Genomic DNA, 25,217 nt, shown 5'->3' with positions numbered 1-25,217 from the left:
ATTTGTCACTCTAGCATAAGAAATTATATGTCAATATATGTTATTGCGCTAAACATGATCATGATGCCCTCATGTCAATATTTTATTTTATCGACACCTCCATCTCTAAACATGTGGACATATTTATCGATTTTGGCTTTCGCTTGAGGACAAGCAAGGTCTAAGGTTGGGGATGATAATCCCCAAGTGCAAGGAATCATCGTAGCAATTTCCAAACATGGAAGTGATAAGTATGGAGTGTCGAACCCACAAGGAGCTAAAGGTAAGATCAATATTCTCTCAAGTCCTATCTGCCACCGACACAACTCTATGCACATCGAGCGTTTGCTTTCATATAGAAATGAGAAACAAAACTATGGTGTGGGTATGAAGAGGATAGCTTTGCATGATATTGGAGAGCTAAAATACAAAAATAGGTGTTGTCAACATAAGGTTAGAATATATTACAATATATTGTAAATAGCGAGTGTAGAATAATGATGGGTCGGTGTGCGGAATTGTCCTAGGCAATTGTTAACAAGATCGGTAATTGATACGTCTCCAACGTATCTATAATATTTTATTGTTCCATGCTGTTATATTATCAATCTTGGATGTTTTATAATCATTTTATATCATTTTTGGTACTAACCTATTGACATAGTGCCAAGTGCAAGTTGCTGCTTTTTGCATGTTTTTTACATAGCAGGTAATCAATACCAAATGGAGTCCAAACGCAGCAACACTCTTTGTGGATTTTTTGGACCAGAAGACAACCAATGGGCCAAAGAAGCACCTGGGGGCTGCGCTGAGGGGAGCACAACCCACCAGGGCACTCCTGGAAGCCCAGGCGCGCCCTGGCGGGTTGTGCCCACCTCGGGTGGCCCCCGAAGCGCCTCTTTACTCTATAAATACCCCAATATTCCACAAACCCTAGGGGAGTCGACGAAAATCAATTCCAGCCGCCGCAGAGTCCGGAACCACCAGATCCAATCTAGACACCATCACGGAGGGGTTCACCACTTCCATTGGTGCCTCTACGATGATGTGTGAGTAGTTCTTTGTAGACCTTCGATTCCGTAGTTAGTAGCTAGATGCTTTCCTCTCTCTCATTTGATTCTCAATACAATGGTCTCTTGGATATCCATATGATGTAACTCTTTTGCAGTGTGTTTGTTGGGATCCGATGAACTTTGAGTTTATGATCAAATCTATCTCTTTTTATCCATGAAAGTTATTTGAGTTTCTTTGATCTCTTATATGCATGATTCCTTATAGACTCATATTTCTTCTCTGATATTTGGTTTTTTTGGCCAACTTGATCTATTTATCTTGCAATGGGAAGAGGTGCTTTGTAGTGGGTTCGTCTTACGGTGCTTGATCCTAGTGACAGAAGGGGAACCGACACGTATGTATCGTTGCTACTAAGGATAAAACGATGAGGTCTATTTCTACATAAATAGATCTTGTATACATCATGTCATCGTTCTTATTGCATTACTCCATTTCTCCATGAACATAATACAATAGATACATGCTGGATAGCGGTCGATGTGTGGAGTAATAGTAGTAGATGCAGGTAGGAGTCGGTCTACAAATCTTGGATGTGTTGCCTATATAACGATCATTGCCTGGATATCATCATGATTATTTGAAGTTCTATCAATTGCCCAACAGTAATTCGTTTACCCACCGTTTGCTATTTTTCTTAAGAGAAGCCAACAGTGAAATCTACGGCCCCCGGGTCTCTTTCTCATATTGTTTGCCTTTGCTATCTATTTTCCTTTGCTTTAATTTTTAGATCTATTAAACCAAAAATACAAAAATACCTTGCTGCAATTTATTCTTATTTATTTTATTTGGCGTTCGATCTATCAATCTACTACAATTTATTCACGCCTGTTTGCCAATTTCTGGTGCCGTTACCCGAAAGGAAATGACAACCCCTTTAATACGTCAGGTTGCGAGTATTTGTTATTTGTGTCTAGGTGCCATTTACATATTTTTGCTTGGTTCTCCTACCGGTTCGATAACCTTGGTTTCATCACTGAGGGAAATGCCTACCGTCGATGTGATGCATCATCTCTTCCTCTTTGGGGAAATACCGACGTAACTTCAAGCCGCATCAAAAGGAATTTCTGGCGTTGTTGCCAGGGAGGATCTTCAACATATACATTATTTACCATTTGCCTCTCAAAAATCTCATCTCCTCACAATTTACATTATTTACTAGGTTCCTAATCAAAAATCTCATCTCCTCACAATTTACATTATTTACCATTTTCCTCTCATTTTCCTCTCCTCCACTTCACAAAAATTTACCTCGCCCTATTTTTCGTTCACCATTTTTTGCCGGATTTGTTTTTGAGTGCAATCTTGTTGGGTAGTCATCATGGCTCAAGAGAACACCAAGTTGTGTGATTTCTCAAATACCAACAACAATTATTTTATTGGCACTCTGCTTGCTCCTCCCGCCACTAGTGCGGAGTCTTGTGATATTAATACTGCTCTGCTGAATCTTGTTATGCAAGATCAATTTTCCGGTACTCCTAATGAGGATGTCATGTCCCATCTTAATACCTTCGTGTAATTATGCGATATGAAATAGAAAAAAGATGTGCACAATGATATTTTGAAGATGAAATTATTTTCGTTTTCTTTGCGTGATTCTGCAAAAAAATGTTTTCTTCTTTGCCTCGCAATAGTATCGATTCTTGGAATAAGTGCAAAGATGCTTTTATCACTAAGTATTTTCTGCCTGCAAAAATTATTTCCCTTAGAACCCAGATCATGAATTTCAAGCAACTTGAACATGAGCATGTTGCACAATCTTGGTAAAGGATGAAAATGATGCTAAGGTTGCCCTACTCATGGGTTAAATCCTTAGATGATCATACAAAAATTTATGCGGGGTTGAATTTTGTTTCTCGTAATCTTTTAGATTCCACTGTGGGTGGTACTTTTATGGAAATTACTTTGGGTGAAGACACCTAATTGCTTGATAATATTATGGCAAATTATTCACAATGGCATACCGAAAGAGCTCCTACTAGTAAAACAGGTTAATTCGGTTGAAGAAATTTCTTCTTTGAGTGAAAAAGTTGATGCTCTTATGAAATTGGTTGCTAGTAGGAGTTCTCCTATTGATTTCAATGGTATGCCTTTGTCTACTTTGATTGAGCAAAATAGTGATGTCGTAGATGTGAATTTTATCTCGTGTAACAATTTCAATAACAATGCTTATAGAGGTAATTTTAATCCAAGGCCTTTTCCTAGTAATTCCTCTAATAATTATGGTAATTCCTAAGGAAATCCTTCTTATAATAATAATAGGAACACCTCTGATCTTGAGAATAATATTAAAGAATTTATCAACACACAAAAAGTTTTCAACGCAACCATAGAAGAAAAGTTAAATAAGATTGATGATTTGTCTAGAAGTGTTGATAAAATTTCTCATGATGTAGAAAATCTCAAGATGAAAATTTTTGTGCCTAAGGTTGAGGAATCAATTAAATCTCTTTATGTTTCTATGGATGAAAGTAAGAAAAGAACTGATATGCTTAGAGCTAGAAGAGAATATTTAGAAAAAGCGTTTTCTAGTGATTACTTTCGTAAAAGTGATGAAGATATTAAAATGATTGTTGTTTCTTCTATTGATTCTTTGTTTATTAAAGTTAATATTGATGAAAAATGGACTGGAGAAGAGTCAACTTTTGTTAGAAGGCGTCCCAATAATTCGGAGGGTGAAAATCTTGTTGAGAAAATTGATAAAAGTAGGTTTGAAGAGGTCAAAACTTTACTAGTGATGTACCCACTCTTTTGGATTACAAAGACTTTTATTATGATAGTTGCTCTTTTATTGATTGTATTTCTTTGTGGCAATCCATGATAAATTCACCCCATGCTTATGAACAAAATAAAGCTTTTACTAAACATATTGTTGATGCTATGATGAAAGCTTTAGAAGAAAAGTTGGAATTAGAAGTTTCAATTCCTAGAAAATTACATGATAAATGGGAACCTACTATCAAAGTCAAGATTAAAATTTATGAGTGTTTTTCCTTGTGTGACTTGGGTGCTAGTGTTTCTACAATTCCAAAATCTTTATGTGATGTGCTTGGTCTTACCGATATTGAAGAATGCTCTTTAAATTTGCACTTGGCGGATTCTACTATTAAAAAGCCTATGGTAAGAATTAATGATGTTATTATTCTTGCAAATAGGAATTATGTGCCCATAGATTTATTGTTCTTGATATTGATTGCAATCCGTCTTGTCCAATTATTCTTGGTAGACCGTTTTTATACACTATCAGTGTCGTGATTGATATGAAAGACAGCAATATTAAGTTCCAAATTCCACTAAGGAAGGGTATGGATAACTTACCTAGAACAAGAATTAGGCCACCATATGAATCAATCATGAGGGCATCTTATGGATCCCTAAACAAAGATGACAAAACTTAGATCCTTGCTTTATGCCTAGCTAAGGGCGTAAAACTATAGCGCTCGTTGGGAGGCAACCCAATGAATAAAATATATTTTTGCTTGTTGCTTTCTCTTATTGAGTGTTAGCATAATTATCCTACTATTATGATTGTGTTTTTTGTGTTTTAGTTAGTGTTTGTGCCAAGTAAAGCCTTTAGAATCTTCTTGGGTGATAGTTGTTTGATCTTGCTGAAAAACAGAAACTTTTGCGCTCACGAAAAAATTCTCATTTCTAACCAGAGAGCGATAAAATACCAATTTTTTTTACAGAAGATTAATATACCAATTGCCCAGGTCTTCCTAATTGTTCAGAGTTTTTGGAGTTAAAGAAGTATTCGAAATATCCAGATTGCTACAGACTGTTCTGTTTTTTGACAGATTCTGTCTTCTTTGTGTTGTGTGCTTGTTTCGATGATTCTATGGTTTTCTTTGATGAGTTTTTGCCATAAAAAAGTTGGAATATAGTATATATAATGCAAGAACAAAATATGAATTGGTTTGCTACAACACTTACAGTAGTGATTTTCTTTCTCATACTAACGGATCTCACGAAGGTTTTGTTCAGTTTTGTGTGACTGAAGTTTTCAAGTTTTGGGTTATCTTACGATGGATGAAGGAATAAGGAGTAAGAAGAGCCTAAGCTTTGGGATGCCCCTGCATCCCAAGCAATTATCCAAAGATATCAAGCAACTAAGCTTGGGGAGGCCCCGAGTGGCATCCCCTCTTTCTTCTAACGACAATCGGTATTTTACTCGAAGCTATATTTTTATTCGTCACATACTATGTGTTTTGCTTGGAGCATCTTGTATGAGATGAGTCTTTGCTTGTTTTATTTTGTGTTTTATGTCTTGATTCCTTGCTGGACACACCTATTTGAGAGAGCCAAAGTTATGCCATGACTTGTTATCATTGCTCTCTATGCTTCACTTAAATTTTTATGAGCTGTGGATTTGCTCTAGTGCTTCACTTATATCTTTTTGAGCACAATGTGCTTTAGTATTTTTGAAGAAATACTCTCTTGCTTCACTTAGATTTATTTGAGAGTTAGTAAAATTTTCAAGAAAGTATCTCTTGCTTCACTTAAATTAATTTGAGAGAAATAAATATTATGCTCATGATCTTCACTTATATTTGTTTGAGCTTATCAAAAGAAACACATGAAAATTAGTCCCAAGGTGATAGATATCCAAGAAGGATATAATAAAAACTTTCATGAAGATCATTGGACAAAATAAACTTGATTCTTAGTAATAGTTTTGAGATATGATGATGTGATATGTGAGTCATGTTGATGAGTAATTATGCATTAGTAAGAATATTGGTGTTAAGGTTTGTGATTCCCTATGCAAGCACGAAGGTCAATAGTTATGCAATGAAGTTATATCCCACTTCTGGTACATTATTCGGAGTTAATTATGCTTAATGATCGCTTATGAGATTATTCGTTTCTTGGTTGGTAGTTTCTCAATATTTTGCTAGCCTCCATTTTGCACTAAGTATGCTCACTACTTGTGCATCCAAAATCCTTTAAACCAGTTTTGCCACATCAGTCTGCTATATCTACCTATATGCAGTATTCTTTTGTCGTTCTAAGAAAATTTGTATGTGCCATCTCTAATATTCAAAATAAATTTCTCGTTTGTGTGCTCGTACCACTCGCGAGGCGGTGAGGGGTGGCTAATATTTTCCATGCTAGATGTGTTATTATCACGATCAGTGTTTATTCACTTGTCATTGCACAAGAGTAAGGCAAAGGTATTATGGTTGTGTCGTGGTACTAAGACCGACAATAAGAGTAGGGGTACGTAGGAGGAGGCAAGATCCTAGCTACGGTGAGATTGTGCACACAAGATTTACGAGTTCAGGCCCTTCTCGGAGGAAGTAACAGCCCTACGTCTTGGTGCCCAGAGGCTTGGTCGACTGGATTATGCGAAGTTACAGGGGGTGCGAACCCTTGTGCCATTGGATAGGGTGGCTTATATAGAGTGCGCCAGGACCCCAGCCAGCCCACGGTACAAAGGGTTCAATGTACATTAAGGTAAGACGTTACTGGTAACGCCACCATTTAAGTGATATAAATGATCTTTAAGACTACGGAGTGAATGCCGGACTGTTGCCATCCTGAGTGAAGTTAGTCCTTCTCTACTCCGAGTGATTTCTTGTCCCGTCAAGTGAATTCCTCTTGGTCGAATGGAATTGGGGTATCCGAGTAATGATTGGTCGAGTGAGTTGCCATCCATGATTACTTCAGTCGGTATATTTTGTTATACTTTGAATGTCCTTGGCTCTTGGGTAGTGACTTTGTGTAGGGTGTTCAGGTTAGGCCTATGACCCTACCCTAGGTCTATGGAATCGTCATTAGTCCCCCAAATGGATTGAGGTCCGAGTGAAAAGAGAATTGAAGTTAATCTCGACCGTTTTATGCTTCGGAAGCATTTTACCTGAATCCAGGAGTCATGTTGAAACTTCAACTTTATTTCAGTCGCCTTGATCGATTCAGAAGTTGCTGAGTGAATTGTGCCGATAATCTCTGAGTATTGATCTGGTCTGAAATCTTGAGCGCGATTGGTTTCTCTGCGGCTTCTGGGTCTCACGGGATTTGAAATTTGGAGAAGTGCGCGGGACGGAGAGCGCCGCAGTAAACGGAGTGGATCAGACAGAGACACTTCGATTCTCGCACAACCTTTATCGCCACGTATCGAGCATGCAACTATTGCAGGATTTGACTAGATTGCTCGGGCCCACACGTCCGCCACTCGGAAGCGAGCCCATAAAAGGCGTTGGGGCCGATGCGTTTGCACAGTGTTCCCTATTCCCCTTCTTCCTCCTTTGTTTCTCCATTGTGCCTTTCTCCACTGTCGACGCCGCCGCTCCCCCTCTGAGCAATCCGCGGTGATGGGGAAGGACAAGACGGAGGCCCTAGAGCGTTCCAAGAAGGCGACGGCGACAGCGAAGTCGAGGGGCAAGAAGACGAGTCGGGGTCATCATCAAGGTCCGAACTGCCGCCTAGCTGGATCCAAGGGACTGGATTCGGTCCACAATTCGGCAAAAGGATTTGGAGGATCTGGCTGCAGGGGGCTTGATTGCCCATGGATCTGGGAGGCTGCCAGGAGATGAGATCGAGCCACAACTGCAGGAGGGTGAGTGCGTTCTCCTCGCAACTCATGTCGACCGCGGTTTCTCTTTGCCTCCCCATCCTTTTTTCGTGGTTTCTTGAACTTTTTTGGAGCCCAACTTCACCATTTTTCCCCAACACAATCACGTATCTTTCCGCTTATGTCTCCTTGTGCGAAAACTTCTTGGGTTGTCGACCGCACTGGGGTCTTTTCAAGCACATTTTTACCTGTCTCTCTCGGACTATGAAGAAGGCCAGTCCGACTGACGATAAGACACGGGTGATCCAAATGTGTGGGGGTTTAGGGATTCAGACGAGAGGTAGGAGTGCTTTTCCTGCCATGACCCTTCCTGAGTCGGTTAGGGGATGGCAGTCGACTTGGTTTTACTGCAAGGATGTTCCAACTCCTGGTCATTCGACCGGTCTTCCTCCCTTCACCATGGATCGAGTCCACCAACCCCCTTCATTGATCGAGACCCTGGAGGAGAAGGCTGAGGTGTTGATGTTAGTCAACCGGGTAGTTCAGCTAGTTCGAGACGGTGTGACTGGTATGGACTTGTTGGAGGTATTCCTCAGTCGACGCATCTAGCCTCTCCAAGCCCATTGCCATCCGATATGGATGTACTCGGGCTCAAACGACACCGCTCGGATCCACCCGGAGGAGGTCGCCGAGGAGATGGTGGCGCAGTGGCTGCAAAGCATCACTAGAAACAAGGACAACCCCAAGGGGTCCAGAAGAGTTGTACCATTCGACTCCGAAAATGAACCGGACAAGGTCTGACATTTGTTACCGAGTGTCTTCTAATTCTGATTTGTAATCATCCTTGAATTTTATTGGTGTTTGTTTGACTCTTTGTCTTGCAGATGTATACTAATATGTACTCAATGCCGAACGGTGATCTGGCCCAGGAAGGAGAAGCGAGTGCGGACGAAAGCGCTCAGTGGAAATCAGGGGACTCGGGCGAAGAGGAGAGTGATGACCAAATAAGCAGTGAAGAAGTCGACTCACCACCCTGCTCTGAGAGACGTTCCAAGCAGACACATGATCCAGCAGGAGGACGGGGAAAGCAGTTGCGACAAGTACGCAAACGCCGAAACGCACTCGAACATCCACTCCTGAACCGACTGAGAAGGCTCCAAAGCAGCCCAAGGTTGCGCCAACAAAACCTCGGAAGGCCGTGCCTAAAATCAAGGTGGACGTTCCTATTGCCTCCACGTAAGTGACTCGTTTTCTCTCTTTACTCAAGAGCTCCTTCATTGGCTGCCGACTCATTTTCGTGCTTGACCGAGTGGGTTTTGAAATTTGCAGTGCTGCTACTTCTCGGACTTCCATGGATATTTACAAGGATGAGGATGATGAGGAAACTGAAGATGTGGCCACTTCTAAATCAGGTATGACTCTGCCATCTTGCCTTCATTTTGCCAGTTAAATTTTCGGTCGACCGGACTCTTACTGTTGAGTCTTTTGCAGCGCCGCAAAATGTTATTGAACTTCCACACGATGATGAAGAAGTGCCTCAGAAGCCTGTGGGGAGAAGGGGTGGGACTTCGGGTAGGAGGGTACCTGCCAGCGAGGTACCTCAATCGACACCGGTGCCAGAACCGGTGACCCAGCAATCCGGAGACCTTAACCGGGCCTCTGTTACCTTTGCTGATCCTGTTTCGACTGAACATCCTTCGGCGTCGACTGCTGAAGTCCCAGCTTCGTCGCAACTCCATGCCTCAGATCCTCAGGCTGCTGTGACTGTTCCACCAACTCTGTTTTTCGTTACCCATCATGTCCCGGAGGATCCAGTGAGCGCTGCCAGGGAAGCTATACGCCAAGCAGGCCTTATGATGGAGCGGATGAAGACGGCGCATGAGGCTCGTCAAGCTGCTTATGGTGCCAGCTCAGCTCTCCAGACCAACATCCAGGTTAGTTGATTTCTGACTGATCTTTAGCTCGACGCTTGTTCTATTAGGATATGATACCCAAAAACCTTTAGTGTGCATCTACTGTCAGTCTACATCTTGCATCTGTACACCTAGTGGGTGCTTCAACTTTGGCTGAGCAGTCCTTCCACTTGAGTCAACTAGGACGGGCCGAGTGTATCTTTGAACTAGTGGGGGCACGCAGAGTGCGCCCACTGGGTGTAGTCCTTGAGGCCGTCGTTGAATGTGTGATTTGGCGGGGGTCTTGATAAAAATGTCTCTTTACAGTTCTTCCACTAGGTTCAAACAGGTCATGTCGAGTGGAATCTGGACCAGTGGGGGCACGCAGAGTGCACCCACTAGGTGTAGTCCCCGAGACCGCAATCTACTACGGGCAGTCGGTAGTGGTCTAAGAATAACTATTGTCTTCCTTTTTTCGACTGGACGGGCCATGTCGATTGAAAAGTCGAACCAGTGCGGGAACGCTAAGTGCACCCACTAGATGTAGTCCTCGAGACTACTGTTGAATGTTTGATTCGGTAGTAGTCTTAGAACTCTTTTTCCAGTAATGATCTGAACTTGCATTTTATCGCTCGGAAGCGACCAATCTTTGTTCCTGTCGACTGACTGTCCGCTGAGTGCAAAAATCCTTCGAGCTCGGGGCCCAGTTTGCTGACTTGGAGAAGAAACAAAGCTAGCTCAATCTTGACCTAGAGTTGGCCAAGGAGAACTTGTAGAAGGCTCAAGATAAAACTGCTGGTATGGGAGGTAAAGAAACTTGCCGACTGACTCCTTTGTCATCTTTTCCTTCCTCCTTCTGATCCAAGTGTTATTTCTTTTAGAAAAAATGAGGCAGGCTCTGGACCAGAAGGACCTTGACCTTGCGGCAGCACAGAAAATGGTGCAGGAGAAATTAGCACTTGCCGACAAGATGCTGGCTTCAGTCGGTAAGCTAGAAGAAGATAACGCCAAACCGAAGACCGCTCTTGACGAAGCCAACAAGGAAGTGATGCAACTGAAGAAGGACAAGGGGGTTCTGACCGACAAAGTTGAACATCTCACTCAGAAGAGGAATGAGCTGGAGGTGTATCTAGGAGGACTCGCCAAGAAGCTGTTCCTTATGCTTGAAAGTACTTTCTCCTGTCCGACTGATTTGCCATTGTTGGCTCTTCCCATAGTTGTCAACTCATTAATTGTTCTGTGTGCAGAATTCTGTCAAAACATCGAGGAAGAGACTGGGCGGATTGAGACTGAGCTGGACCCTATCAACTCCCCCATCAAGGACGAAGCTACAATGAATGTGCTGCAGCTGGAGTCTTGCCTTGCCAGCGCCATCAATTATCTGGACCGACTGAAGGTGGCCGTATCGCGGATTGACACGGAGCTCTGGCCGAGGGAGACCTTCCAGAATGACCTCGAGTCTCTGATGACTCGACTTAATGATATCCCTGGTTGAGTGCAGGCGTGGAAGAAATCGTCTGCTCGATGCGGCGCTGATGTGGCACTGTCTCTCGTCTGTGTCCATTGCAAGGAAGTCAAAGAAGAAAAGCTCGTGGGCCTCAAGGTTGCCAATACCAAGAGGCATAACTTCCAATCTTTCATGGAGACCTTCATTGAAGCTGCCACTCGAACTGCTGACGGAATCGACTTGGACGAGTTCGTCGAGCCAGCTAGCCCTCCCTCCATAGAGTGAACAAACTTTATGCCTTGATTAAATTTGCCTCGAAATGCCAAGTGATGTTATAACCATAAAACTCCTTCGGGCCTGACGCCCGAGCACTTTTATCTGCGGTTCTGAACCTTGCGAGATTTATCTGAACTTCGCTTTTCACTGAATATGCTTGCCTTTGTCTTTGCTGTTTTTCATTCCCTTGGCTCCGAGTGAAACTTGATTCTTCACTCGGAATATATAGTGTGTTTGTGATGCAGCTCTGATGAGAGGGCCATGGACATGAGCAACAGATGACGTGTACGAACTGCACCTCCTCGTCCTTACTGATCGGGATGGAGCAGACGTTGTACTTGTGTCGAAGCTCTGACGAGAGGGTCGTGGACATGAACACTAGATGCTGCGCATGACCTGCACCCCATTGTCCTTGCGGATCAGGATGGAGCGGGTGTTGTACTTGTGTCGTAGCTCCGATGAGGGGGTCACGGACATGAACACTAGATGATGCGCATGACCTGCACCTCGTCGTCCTAGCGGATAGGGATGGAGCGTGTGACCAAATTTTCGAGCAAGAAGGTTGCCCCTCACTCGGAATTTGTTTTGAAACTTAGGCGAGTACGGGACTGTAGCTAAGCCTTCGAGTGAGAGTGTTGCTCTTCACTCAGTAGGATTTTTAAAACTTAGGCGAGTACAGAACTGCAGCTAAGCCCCCGAGCGAGAGGATTGCTCTTCACTCGGTGGGACTTTTAAAACTTAGGCGAGTACGGAACTGCAGCTAAGCCCTCGAGTGAGATGATTTCTCTTCACTCGATGGGATTTTCAAAACTTAGGCGAGTACGGAACTGCAGCTAAGCCTCCGAGTCAGAGGATTGCTCTTCACTCGGTAGGATTTTTGAAACTTAGGCGAGTATGGAACTGCAGCTAAGCCTCCGAGTGAGAGGATTTCTCTTCACTCGATAGGATTTTTGAAACTTAGGCGAGTACGGAACTGCAGCTAAGCCTCCAAGTGAGAGGATCTCTCTTCACTCGGTAGGATTTTGAAACTTAGGTGAGTAGGGAACTACAGCTAAGCCTCCGAGTGAGAGGATTGCTCTTCACTCGGTAGGATTTTTGAAACTTAGGCGAGTACGGAACTGCAGCTAAGCCTCCGAGTGAGAGGATTGCTCTTCACTCGGTAGGATTTTTGAAACTTAGGCGAGTACGGAACTGCAGCTAAGCCTCCGAGTGAGAGGATTGCTCTTCACTCGGTAGGATTTTTGAAACTTAGGCGAGTACGGAACTGCAGCTAAGCCTCTGAGTGAGAGGATTGCTCTTCACTCGATAGGATTTTTGAAACTTAGGCGAATCGGGTTCGCAGCTTGATACATCTCCAACATATCTACTTTTCCAAACACTTTTGCCCTTGTTTTGGACTCTAACTTGCATGATTTGAATGAAACAAACCCGGACTGACGCTGTTTTCAGCAGAATTACCATGGTGTTATTTATGTGCAGGACCAAACGTTCTCAGAATGACCTGAAACTTCACAGAGACACTTTTCAGAAAATAAGAAAAATACCTGCCAAAGATGAAGGCTAGGGGGCCCACCACTTTTCCACGAGGGTGGGGGGCGTGCCTGCCCCCCTAGGGCGCGCCCCTACCTCGTGGGCCCCCTGTTGCCTATCCGACTCCAACTCCACCTCCATATATTGAGTTTCAGGGATAAAAAATCAGAGAGAAGAAATCATCGCATTTTACGATACGGAGCTGCCGCCAAGCCCTAAAACCTCTCGGGAGGGCTGATCTGGAGTCCGTTCGGGGCTCCAGAGAGGGGAATTCGTCGCCATTGTCATCATCAACCATCCCCCATCGCCAATTTCATGATGCTCACCGCCGTGCATGAGTAATTCAATCGTAGGCTTGCTGGACAGTGATGGGTTGGATGGGATCTATCATGTAATTGAGTTAGTTTTGTTAGGGTTTGATCCCTAGTGTCCACTATGTTCTGAGATTTATGTTGCTATGACTTTGCTATGCTTAATGCTTGTCACTAGGGCCCGAGTGCCATGATTTCAGATCTGAACCTATTATGTTTTCATCAATATATGAGTGTTCTGGATCCTATCTTGCAAGTCTATAGTCACCTATTATGTGTTATGATCCGTTAACCCCGAAGTGACAATAATTGGGATACTTATCGGTGATGACCGTAGTTTGAGGAGTTCATGTATTCACCATGTGTTAATGCTTTGTTCCGGTTCTCTATTAAAAGGAGCCCTTAATATCCCTTAGTTTCCGTAAGGACCCCGCTGCCACGGGAGGGTAGGACAAAAGATGTCATGCAAGTTCTTTTCCATAAGCACATATGACTATGTTCGGGATACATGCCTACATTATATCAATGAACTGGAGCTAGTTCTGTGTCACCCTAGGTTATGACTGTTACATGATGAACCACATCCAACATAATTCTCCATCACCGATCCATTGCCTATGAGCTTTCCATATATTGTTCTTCGCTTATTTACTTTCCCGTTGCTATAGCTATCATCACTACAAAATACCAAAAACATTACTTTTACTATTGTTACCTCTTGCTACCGTTATCACTACTATCATATTACTTTGCTACTAAATACTTTGCTGCAGATATTAAGTTTCCAGGTGTGGTTGAATTGACAACTCAGCTGCTAATACTTGAGAATATTCTTTGGCTCCCCTTGTGTCGAATCAATAAATTTGGGTTGAATACTCTACCCTCAAAAACTGTTGCAATCCCCTATACTTGTGGGTTATCAAGACCATTTTCTGGCACCATTGCCGGGGAGCATAGCTCTATTCTTTGAGTCACTTGGGATATATATCTGCTTATCATTATGAAGAACTTGAGAGATCCAAAAACCAAGATTTATCCCTCAACTACGAGGGGAGGTAAGGAACTGCCATCTAGCTCTGCACTAGATTCACCTTCTGTTATGAGTAAATTTGCGACACCTACACCTGCTTTTGCTATTCGTTCTGATATGTCGCATGTTATTGATGATGCCACTTCTGCTCTGCATGATACTTATGATGAAACTACCTCTATGCCTGATACTACTATGCCACTTAGTGATTTTCTTGATGAACAACTTGCTAGGGCTAGAGAGATTGAAAATATTGAATCTGATGATACTGATGAAAGTGATGATGAAGAAACACTTGCCATTCCTAAGGGTTATGTTTTTGATCAAGATGCTTCTTTAGCCATTTTAGCTTGCAGAAATAGAACTGAACTTAAAAAATTATTGGCTAAATTGAGTAAGCAATCCCTAAATGATAGAATGAAACCTGACCCTGCTTTTGCTACTTCACCTGTCTTTGTTACTGATAAGGATTATGAATTCTCTTTTGATCCTGATATAATTACTTTGGTTGAATCTGATCCTTTTCATGGTTATGAATCTGAAACTGTTGTGGCACATCTTACTAAATTGAATGATATAGCTACCCTGTTCACTGAAGATGAGAGAACTCGCTACTTTTATATCCTTAAAATATTTTCGTTCTCATTAAAGGGTGATGCTAAGATATGGTTTAATTCTCTTGATCCTGGTTGTGTGCGTAGTCCCCAGGATATGATTTATTACTTCTCTGCTAAATATTTCCCTGCTCATAAGAAACAAGCTGCTTTAAGGGACATATATAATTTTGTGCAAATTGAAGAAGAGAGTCTCCCACAAGCTTGGGGGAGGCTTCTCCAATTATTTAATGCTTTCCCTGATCATCCTCTTAAGAAAAATGAAATACTTGATATCTTTTATAATGGACTAACCGATGCCTCCATAGATTACCTGGATAGTTGTGCTGGTTCTATTTTCAGGGAAAGAACGTCGGATGAAACTGAAATTCTATTGAATAATATGTTGACCAATGAAAATAATTGGACACCTCCGGAGCCAATTCCTAAACCAACTCTGAAGAAGAGGGGTATTCTATTTCTAAGTCCTGAAGATATGCAAGAGGCAAAGAAATCTATGAAAGGAAAGGGTATTAAAGCTGAAGATGTTAAGAATTTACCTCCTATTGAAGAAATACATGGTCTTAATTTACCGCCTGTTGAAGAAACATATAATCTTAATCCTTTACCTATTGAAGAAACTCATGGTTTTGATAACCCGACACAGGTAGTAAAGGTAAATTCTCTATATAGATATGATAAAGCTGTAATCCCATTTACTAAAATTGCTAGCCCATGCTTAGATGAGTTTGATAAATTTATGGCTAAGTAAGAAGGTTTTAATGCTTATTTTGGTAGACAATTGAAATACAATTCAAATATGCTTGGACACTTGGGTGATTATATGGCTAGTGTTAAAGGTGAACTTAGACTTATTAGTAAACATGCTTCTATGGTTACCACTCAAGTAGAACAAGTACTTAAAGCTCAGACTAATTTGCTCAACGAATTCAACAGTAAGAATAATTAATGTTGTTAGAGTAATGACTAGAGGTGGTAGAATGACTCAGGAACCTTTGTATCTTGAAGGCCATCCTAAAAGAATTGAACAATATTCTCAGAGAAATAGTATAGATGCACCTACCTCTTCTAAAAAGAAGAAAAAGAAAAATGATAGGACTTTGCATGCTTATAGTGATCCTATTGTTGAAACACCTGAGAATCCAAATAATATTTCTATTTTTGATGCTGAAACTCAATCTGGTAATGAACCTGAAACTAATGATAATGTTAATGATAATGTTCATGATGATGCTCAACCTAGTAATGATAATGATATAGAAATTGAACCTGTTGTTGATCTTGATAACCCACAATCAAAGAATCAAAGTTATGATAAGAAAGACTTTGTTGCTAGGAAACATGGTAAAGAAAGAGAGCCTTGGGTTAAGAAACCCATGCCCTTTCCTCCCAAACCATCCAAGAAAAAGGATGATGAGGATTTTGAGCGCTTTGCTGAAATGATTAGACCTATCTTTTTGCGTATGCGATTAACTGATATGCTCAAAACCAATCCTTATGCTAAGTACATGAAAGATATTATTACAAATAAAAGAAAGATACCGGAAGCTGAAATTTCCACCATGCCTGCTAATTATACTTTTAAGGGTGGAATACCAAAGAAACATGGAGATCCAGGAGTACCCACTATACCATGCTCTATTAAAAGAAACTATGTTAAAACTGCTTTATGTGATCTTGGAGCCGGTGTTAGTGTTATGCCTTTCTCTTTATATCATCGAGTTGATTTGAATAAGTTGACACCTACTAAAATATCTTTGCAAATGGCTGCTAAATCAACTGCTATACCTGTCGGTATTTGTGAGGATGTGCCTGTTGTAGTTGCAAACGTTACTATTTTAACGGGCTTTGTTATTCTTGATATTCCCGAGGACGATAGTATGTCTATTATTCTTGGAAGACCCTTTTTGAATACTGCAGGGGCTGTTATTGATTGCACTAAAGGCAATGTCACTTTTCATGTTAATGGTAATGAGCATACGGTACACTTTCCGAGGAAACAACCTCAAGTTCATAGTATCAACTCTATTGGAAAAATTCCATCGATTATATTTGGAGGTTTTGAATTTTCTCTTCCTACTATCAAGAAGAAATATGATATTCTTATTATTTGGGATGTGCATATCCCCGTTGAGGTAACATAGTGTTATTCGAAATTTCTCTGGTTCCATGTTATTCGGAATGAGTTCGTTAACAAGACTTGATCAACCTTGTTAGTGGATTCCTTTTGATGATCATGAGAAGGATGAAACTAGAAGGCACAACCTTCTGTACCCCACTTTTACTTTCTGTTATTTATATTAAATAAAATAAAAATAAATATTGTCTGTCTATTATCTGATTATCCGCGCAATATAAAAATACCTCGAAAATAAAAGTTCTCCAAATCCCCTGAAAATTAAATATGAGTTTTTCTAGAATATTTGAGGATTTATGGAACTGAGAACACACCAAGGGGGTCAACCACCTGCCCACGAGGGTGGAGGGCGCGCCCCCTGCCTCGCGAGCCCACGGTGGCCCTCCTCCACTTATTCTTGCAGCCATACACTCCTTCTTCCTCCCCCAAACACAAATAACCAGCTCAAGCACGAGTTCTAGCTCATCTTGCTGCCATTTTTGATCTCCTGGCTCAAAGCACCTCTCACAAAACTGCTTGAGGAGATTGTTCCTTGGTATGTGACTCCTCCATTGGTCCAATTAGTTTTTGTTCTAGTGCTTTATTCATTGCAAATATTTGCTGCTTAGGTGACCCTGTTCTTGAGCTTGCATGTCAAATTTATATGGTCAAAAGTAGTTTTGATGCATGATATAGGCCCTAGGCAGTTGTAGGAGCAGTTGCTATCAATATTATTGAGTTTGCTTTACTTTTATTTCGAAGTTACTAAAAATTTTCAGAATTTTCAGAGGAAGAAAAATGCTTAGGAAAATGTTCCAAGGTGGTTCTTCAAAGAAGCAAGGACCCAGGCTTGCAATGCGTGATGTTGACGAAGAGCCACCAAGAGACGCTCCAGTGCGTCCTTGTGAGTGGCCTTCTGAAAATTTTAGGGATCAAGCGGGAATAAAAGAAGAATTCAATGCATATTTGCATAACGCTGATCCCGTGAGCTTCGAGGAAGAGAAGTGCAGTCAGTATCATGAGCTCACTAGCTCCTTTGTGAGGAGGTTTGAATTTTCAAGTTCACGTAATTCTCGAATTGTCCTATTTGATCTTTATGATAAATCTTATACCATGGACTTAGAGGATTTTACCACTACATGGAAACTTCCATAATGGGGTAGTATAAGGGATCCTCGCAAATCTGAATTTAGAGATTTTCTTGCTAATATAACTGTGGGAGAATCTAGAGATACTACACAAGCTACCATAGGGAGCATTCACTTTCCTGCTATAAATTATTTTGCTCTCTTCATAGGTAGATGGATAAATGGTAAAGATGAGGCATGTCACATGTGTGTCCCCGATCTTAGTATTCTTAGGAGTGCTGTGTTAGGAGACAAATCATATAATTTGGGAGCCATTGTTGCACGTAGGTTGCATCTTAATAGACGCAATGGAGATTTCTTTGGTGGAATTTATGCAACCCGCATAGCTAATTTTCTTGGTATAGATGTACGCGAAGATGATATTGAATTACCTCCCAGCTATCTAGATTTTAATGCTATGGTTCACCACCAGTTTGTCGAGAGGAACGAATCACCTCTCTAGTATCGACTAATCTTTGACAGATGACGTGATGTCCGTATTACTCTCTCTGCTCCTGCTTTCTTTGATTATCAGGGAAGAAGAGGATATACTATTACCAGAGAGGAGGCAGATGAGTACGAGAGGAGAGAGGAGGCCGCCCGTCGCCATGCTGCAGCTCAGCAGGCGATAGCTGCTGCATCACAGTACGACCCCAACAACTATTATTATGGATATCAGCTAGGCCAGCCATGGCCATAGACCAACTTAGGCCAAAAGCCTAAGCTTGGGGGAGTACGTATTTCCCACCGACATTACATTTATGTTCACACACTCATTGCTAGATGTCAGTGCTCATACTTTTTCATTGTATCATCCATGCTAGTTTATTTTCCTTTTTATGCTTTCTTCTTGTGTGTTTAATAAACCTTAAGAAAAAACCAAAAAAATTACTTGTAGCTTTTAATTAGTTTACTTTCCATGCTTGTAGCAGTAATTAAAAAGAAAACCCAAAAAGATTTCATGTTCTTCTTTTGCTTGTTGGGAGCTTTCCCGTGTAAATAGTTTTATTTCCTTTCTTTTCTTTGGGGGTCGATAGGAGAAGACCATGATTAAATTGTTGAAGTGGGTCTTTGTCGGTGTCAAAACCGGCGGATCTCGGGTAGGAGGTCCCGAACTGTGCGTCTAGGCCGGATGGTAACAGGAGGCAGGGGACACAATGTTTTACCCAGGTTCGGGCCCTCTTGATGGAGGTAAAACCCTACGTCCTACTTGATTAATATTGATGATATGGGTAGTACAAGAGTAGATCTACCATGAGATCGGAGAGGCTAAACCCTAGAAGCTAGCCTATGGTATGATTGTATGTTGTGGTTGTTGTCCTACGGACTAAAACCCTTCGGTTTATATAGACACCAGAGAGGGTTAGGGTTACACAAGGTCGGTTACAAAGGAGGAGATATCCATATCCATATTGCCTAGCTTGCCTTCCACGCCAAGTAGAGTCCTATCCGGACACGAGACGAAGACTTCAATCTTGTATCTTCATAGTCTAACAGTCCAACCAATGGAGATAGTCCGGCTGTCTAGAGACCCCCTAATCAAGGACTCCCTCAGTAGCCCCTGAACCAGGCTTCAATGACGATGAGTCCGGCATGCAGTATTGTCTTCGGCATTGCAAGGCGGGTTCCTTCTCCGAATACATCACAGAAGAATTTGAATACGAGGATAATGTCCGACCCTGCAAAATAAGTTCCACATACCACCGTAGAGAGAATAATATTTTCGCAAATCTAATTTGCTGACTTGTTTTGACAATATGACGTTATGCCATGGCCTAGTGATTATTCGAACCGTTTCCTTTAACTAGCCCCGCACATAACGCGAGGCAGTTTTCCGACACGTCTTGTCAAAGCAGAGATCGTGTCCCCTTATTACGGGATTCTCATCAATACGGGCGTGTGTAACCCAACCGTGCCATCGATTACGGCGCTTGGGAGATAAGTGAGTTTTACCAGGCAAGTGGGGACGCTTAGCTTCGTCCGCCCATATAAAGGGATAAGGATTCACCTTTCTATCCACGCCTTCTTCCTCCTTTGCTCATCCGTTTTCGCACACTCGAGCTCTAGCGCCCAAGTCCACACTTCCCACCTCAACCTTCTCCAACCATGTCCGGAGTGGGAGGCAGGTGGATGGTCTCCTCCGTCACGGAGGGAGACATCAAGAAGCTGCGCGGAGCCGGATACTTAGCCGCGAATATCGCGCATCGGCTACCCGCTGCGGGGCAGATCGTCCCTACCCCGGAACCTCACGAGAGGGTAGTTTTCCTCCACCACTTCCTCCGTGGACTGGGGTTTCCCCTCCATCCATTCGTCTGTGGTCTCATGTTCTACTACGGGGTGGACTTTCATGATCTAGCCCCGAACTTCGTCCTCAACATTTCGGCGTTCATCATCGTGTGTGAGGCTTTCCTCCGCATTCGGCCCCACTTCGGCCTGTGGTTAAAGACCTTCAATATCAAGCCGAAGGTGGTACGAGACCAACAAGCAGAATGCGGTGGAGTCATGGTGGGCAAGATGCCCAACATTATATGGCTTGAAGGCTCCTTCGTGGAGACAATAAAGGGATGGCAATCGGCGTGGTTCTACATCACCGAGCCGCACGACGCCAAGTGGGGGCAACCCCCGAGTTTTGATCCGGATTCCCTACATGGCTCACTTCCTAGGAAGAGAAGGGCTTGTCGTGGGGTTCATTGGTGGAGCTGGATGGACTCCAGAAATGTATCCGGAGTATGGCGAGCAAGAAGCTCAAGCTTGTCAACATAGTCCAAGTTATGCTCATCCGTCGGATCCTCCTGTGTCAACAACGGGATTTTACCTTGTGGGAGTTCGACCTGGCCCGGCACCAGACTCTGAGCGAGCTCTTTGATACGATGCACAAGGACGTCTGGAAGGTGATGTTCAAGGGCGCCGAGGTCCCTCCTTCTCTCGCCGAGGACCGCGGACTAAGCGCAAAGCGCCTAGCGCATTCGGTGAGTTCATTACGTCCCGTAGGACATTTATTTTCCCTAGCTTAATTATGTGCGGGGTCTAATCTCCATGCCTTTGACAGGACTGGGTGGAGATGTCGGGGCAGATTAACTGTCCGGCCCCTTTGCCCGAAGATACTGCGGGTGCTCTCCTAACGGAGATGCTGACTCCGGCTCCTTACAAGGTGCCGGAGAAGACCAAGAAGGCCAAGGGAACCCGAAAGAGTTCCCGGCGCCAAGTGTTATCGTACTCATCTCCGATAACTCTGCGGCACACACCTCCCCCGAAGACGAGGAGGAAGAAGAAGATGCTCCCCCTCCAGGCGGGGAAGACAAGAAAAGGAAGGCCGCCCCAACTGGGGAGGCCGAAGGGTCCAAGAAGGGGAGAACTCTCCTTCCGGACTACTCTACCACCGCCGCCGACGGTGAAGACGAGTGGCTGCCCAGGGCCAAGCCCCTGGGGAAGTCGTAAGTATTTAGTAACTCATAGCATTCCTTTGTCACACTACTTTCCCTAACGCCGGACATGATTATGCAGGCCGCCACGAGCCAACATTGATGTATCATCAGACGACTCCCTGGGCTCGTTGGACATGGATAGTGATCCAGTCCCGACCGCCACCTCCCCTCATCCTGCCGACGATGCTGAGGTGCTGTCTCAAGAGGCACCGGACCAAGGGGAGACAGTCCCGGAGGCGCCTCAAGGCGACCTTCCGGACTCTGGGAGCCGAGGGGACGGGGCCCCTGAGAGCTCCAAGTTCGGCCCTCAGCCGAACACCGCACCGGAACCTCCAGCGGTTCCAGGTTCGGGCAGGCGGCCTCCTTCTAAGAGGGGCAAGACGCCTGTGCCGGTGACCTCTGTCCATCCAGAGGCGCCAGACAATCTGCTGGAAGCCCTTCGCAGTGCTTCCATCGACGAGGAGCACCGTACTGTTATGAGTGCGGTGGTCCAGAAGGTTCAGCCCGCCAAGAGCGGGTTGACTGAAGCCTGTGCCAGCCTTCTAACAGGCTTTGAGGTAAGTGTTTTAAAATGTAGTAGAAATATTACCGCATAGACAGTAGCCCCTGATGCTTTGTTCGGTGTTCACAAAGAAAAGCCGAACAGAGGATCAAATAATATCGCAGGAGTCTAATATAAGTATGTCAATATGCATATGCAGGCTTCGCTGCTGGCGTCCGCCGCACTGACTGCGGAGGTCGCCGTACTGAAGCAGGACCTCGAGGGGTCCAGGAAAGAGCTCGGCCTTGCCAAGAGGCAGCTCGAGGAGAACAAGGGTAAGTAATACCCTGTCTATAGATATGTATATATAAAGAAGACGCGATTGCAAAATGACAGGATCATCGTATATTTGCCAGGGACCACGACCGAGGTGGCGACCCTGAAGCAAGCGCTAACCAAGGCCGAAGATAAAGCGGCCAAGGAGCGCACCGAGCGAGAGAAGCACGAGGCTCGAGTGGGCGAGGTGCAGCAAGAGCTCCAGGCTCTCGTGGCGAAGCACGAGGCGTTGGAGCTTGACTCAAAGACGCGGGAGTCTGAGCTTGCCGCGGCCCTCGAGAGCGCAAAAGGTGCCAAGGCCAAAGCCCAAAAGGCCCTCCAGGAGATCAACACAATGAAGAAGATAGCGGCGGGTAAGGCTTTCTATATGCAAAGCAAGCATGTAAGAGTAAATTACCGATTACTTACCCGAATCTGGAGCTCTCCAGGAGCATTCACAGATTTGCCCCGCAGCGTGTCCGATGCCGCACAATTTTACCAGGTCGAGGATGGAATCTCAACGGAGAAGCTGTTCTGGTCTCAGTATGCTGAGGCCGAACACCCGGTGCCAATGAGCGACCAGCTAAAGCAGATGGTCGAGCTACATAAGGCGGCCGATCGGGCCATGAAGAGCTTTATAGTCCGGTTGTGGCCTGGCGACGCCCTTCCGAATAGCTTCTTCGGCTTGGTGAGGCGGCTTGTGGATGCCTGTCCGCGGATGGAGGTCATCAAGCGATCTGTCTGCATTGAAGGTGCACGCTGGGCTTTCGCTCGTGTGAAATTGCAGTGGGTCAAGCTAGACGCCGTGAAGCTGATGAAGGAGGGGCCGTCGGAGGGCAAGGAGCACCGCCACCCCGAGATGTACTACGAGGGTGTTCTACCGGGTGCCCGTCTCATAGCGGACGAGTGTTCCAAAGATGTAATATTTGAGTGAGACTTGCTTGTTTTATCCTGTATTTATGAAAACTTGTTTCATATGCGCTATGCAATGCTTGTTTGAATTTAAAATATTGCCTTCTGTTTGGCTGTTTATCCAATCTGAGAGATGGCTAGTCCTCGGCTTCTGCCCCCATGCCACAAGTGCTGGGGTGTTCGGGATAAACTTGAGCACTCTTGTTCCCATGTTTGGGTCCTTCGAGGGAGGTGCTCAGCACAGCGAACAAGGCAACCGGACTAATAATGCTTTATCACTCTCACTTAGCCATAGAATTCTATAATTTTAAATTTCGGCGAAGCCCCTGGTATTCGGAAGGCCGAATTCGGGGCACGATACACGCCTTTAAGCCGGACAGGGCCGGCCCCTCGCTCTAAGCGGCATAAGTCTTTAGGGACTCGAAAACCTCGCCGAACAGCGACCAGTCTCTCGCCTTATCATGACAGTCAGTTTTAGCTTTCTCTACTGAGGTGCTGAACCCAGCAGAACCGGGGCACAATCGCAGTAGTTCTCCTAGCGCTACCTTAGCCGATAGAGCGGAACGTAAGGTACCAAAACATAGGAGCCGGGCAAACCCAACATTTGACCAAAGACATGATTCGGAGCTGATGCATATAATGCTATAAGTTCGGGGTGCCGCACTTGTGAAAGTGTTCGGACTTTTCACACCGTATTGTGGGGTACGTAAGCCCCTGGTGTATTGGCCATACCAAAGTGTACGGTTGCAAGGCGTCATTAATGAACACATGGATATATATATATAACAGGAATGCAATAATAGTCGTAATGTCATGCATTGTTTATTCAAAAGATTGCGTTAAAGCAGAGTGATACAGATAGTGCGATAAGCAAAGAGTAGGACTATGTCCCTTCCAAGGGCAAGCTGAGGAATGATATGAAATCGAATATTTCGCTCATTACTGTAATCCACCTGGGAATTCCGTGGTATGACGTAGCTGGTTGCCTCCTTGGTTGCTGCATCATGTGTTCGGCAATAGTGCTGCCGGACAGTGTTTCCAGAGATTAAGGTCCTGAAAAAAGAGAAAAATTACAAAACGGGAAGCCCCTAGTGCGGTTTAAGCCGCGTCTTGGGGCGTGCCGCAGTTTGGCCCCCCCTCCCCACCTATGCCCATGATATTTTTAGTGCGTAATTATGTACGCGTGGCACGAGTTTTGCCGTTGGGCTGGGATTTGGGTGAGCGCCGTATTGCTACGCGAGCTCAGATCGTGCCAGGCGGTCCATTTGTCAATTGCTCCGAGCGCGCTTGAAGGTGTCCGGGCTTTGAAGCGCTGAACTGGTTGATTGCCTTGAGAGGCTGCTTTGCGCTTCTGCTGCAAGGGCCGCGGTGTGCTCCTCTGTTCAGAGAGAGCGATCTGTGTTTCCATTGACTGTAATAACTCCACGAGGTCCTGGTATCTTGAGCTTGAGGTATGCATAACGTGGCACCGCATTGAATCTAGCGAATGCGGTTCGCCCGAGCAGCGCATGGTAACCACTGCGGAACGGGACTATGTCGAAGATTAACTCTTTGCTTTGGAAGTTATCCGGGGATCCAAAGACCACTTCCAGTGTAATTGAGCCTATGCAATGGGCCTCTACACCTAGAATGACGCCTTTAAAGGTCGTTTTTGTGGGTTTGATCCTTGAGGGGTCTATACCCATTTTGTGTATTGTGTCCTGATAAAGCAGGTTCAGGCTGCTATCGCCATCCATGAGGACTCGAGTGATGTGAAATCCGTCAATGATTGGGTCTAGGACCAGTGCGGCGAATCCGCCACGATGGATACTAGTGGGGTGGTCCCTGCGATCGAAGGTGATCGGACAGGAGGACCAAGGGTTGAACTTTGGGGCGACTGGCTCCAACGCATATACGTCCTTGAGCGCACGCTTCCGCTCCCTCTTGGGGATGTGGGTTGCGTATATCATGTTCACCGTCCGCACTTGCGGGGGAAACCTCTTCTGTCCTCCGGTGTGCGGCTGCCGGGGCTCCTCCTCGTCATCGCTATGCGGCCCCTTGTCCTTGTTTTCGGCAATTAACTTGCCGGCCTGCTTGAACACCCAACAATCCCTGTTGGTGTGATTGGCTGGCTTGTCTGGGGTGCCGTGTATTTGACACGAGCGATCGAGTATACGGTCCAAGCTGGACGGACCCGG

Source organism: Triticum aestivum, chromosome 6A (genome assembly GCF_018294505.1).
Source record: "Triticum aestivum cultivar Chinese Spring chromosome 6A, IWGSC CS RefSeq v2.1, whole genome shotgun sequence".
NCBI classification, from domain to species: Eukaryota; Viridiplantae; Streptophyta; class Magnoliopsida; order Poales; family Poaceae; genus Triticum; species Triticum aestivum.
Note: the sequence above shows the minus strand (reverse complement) of the source record.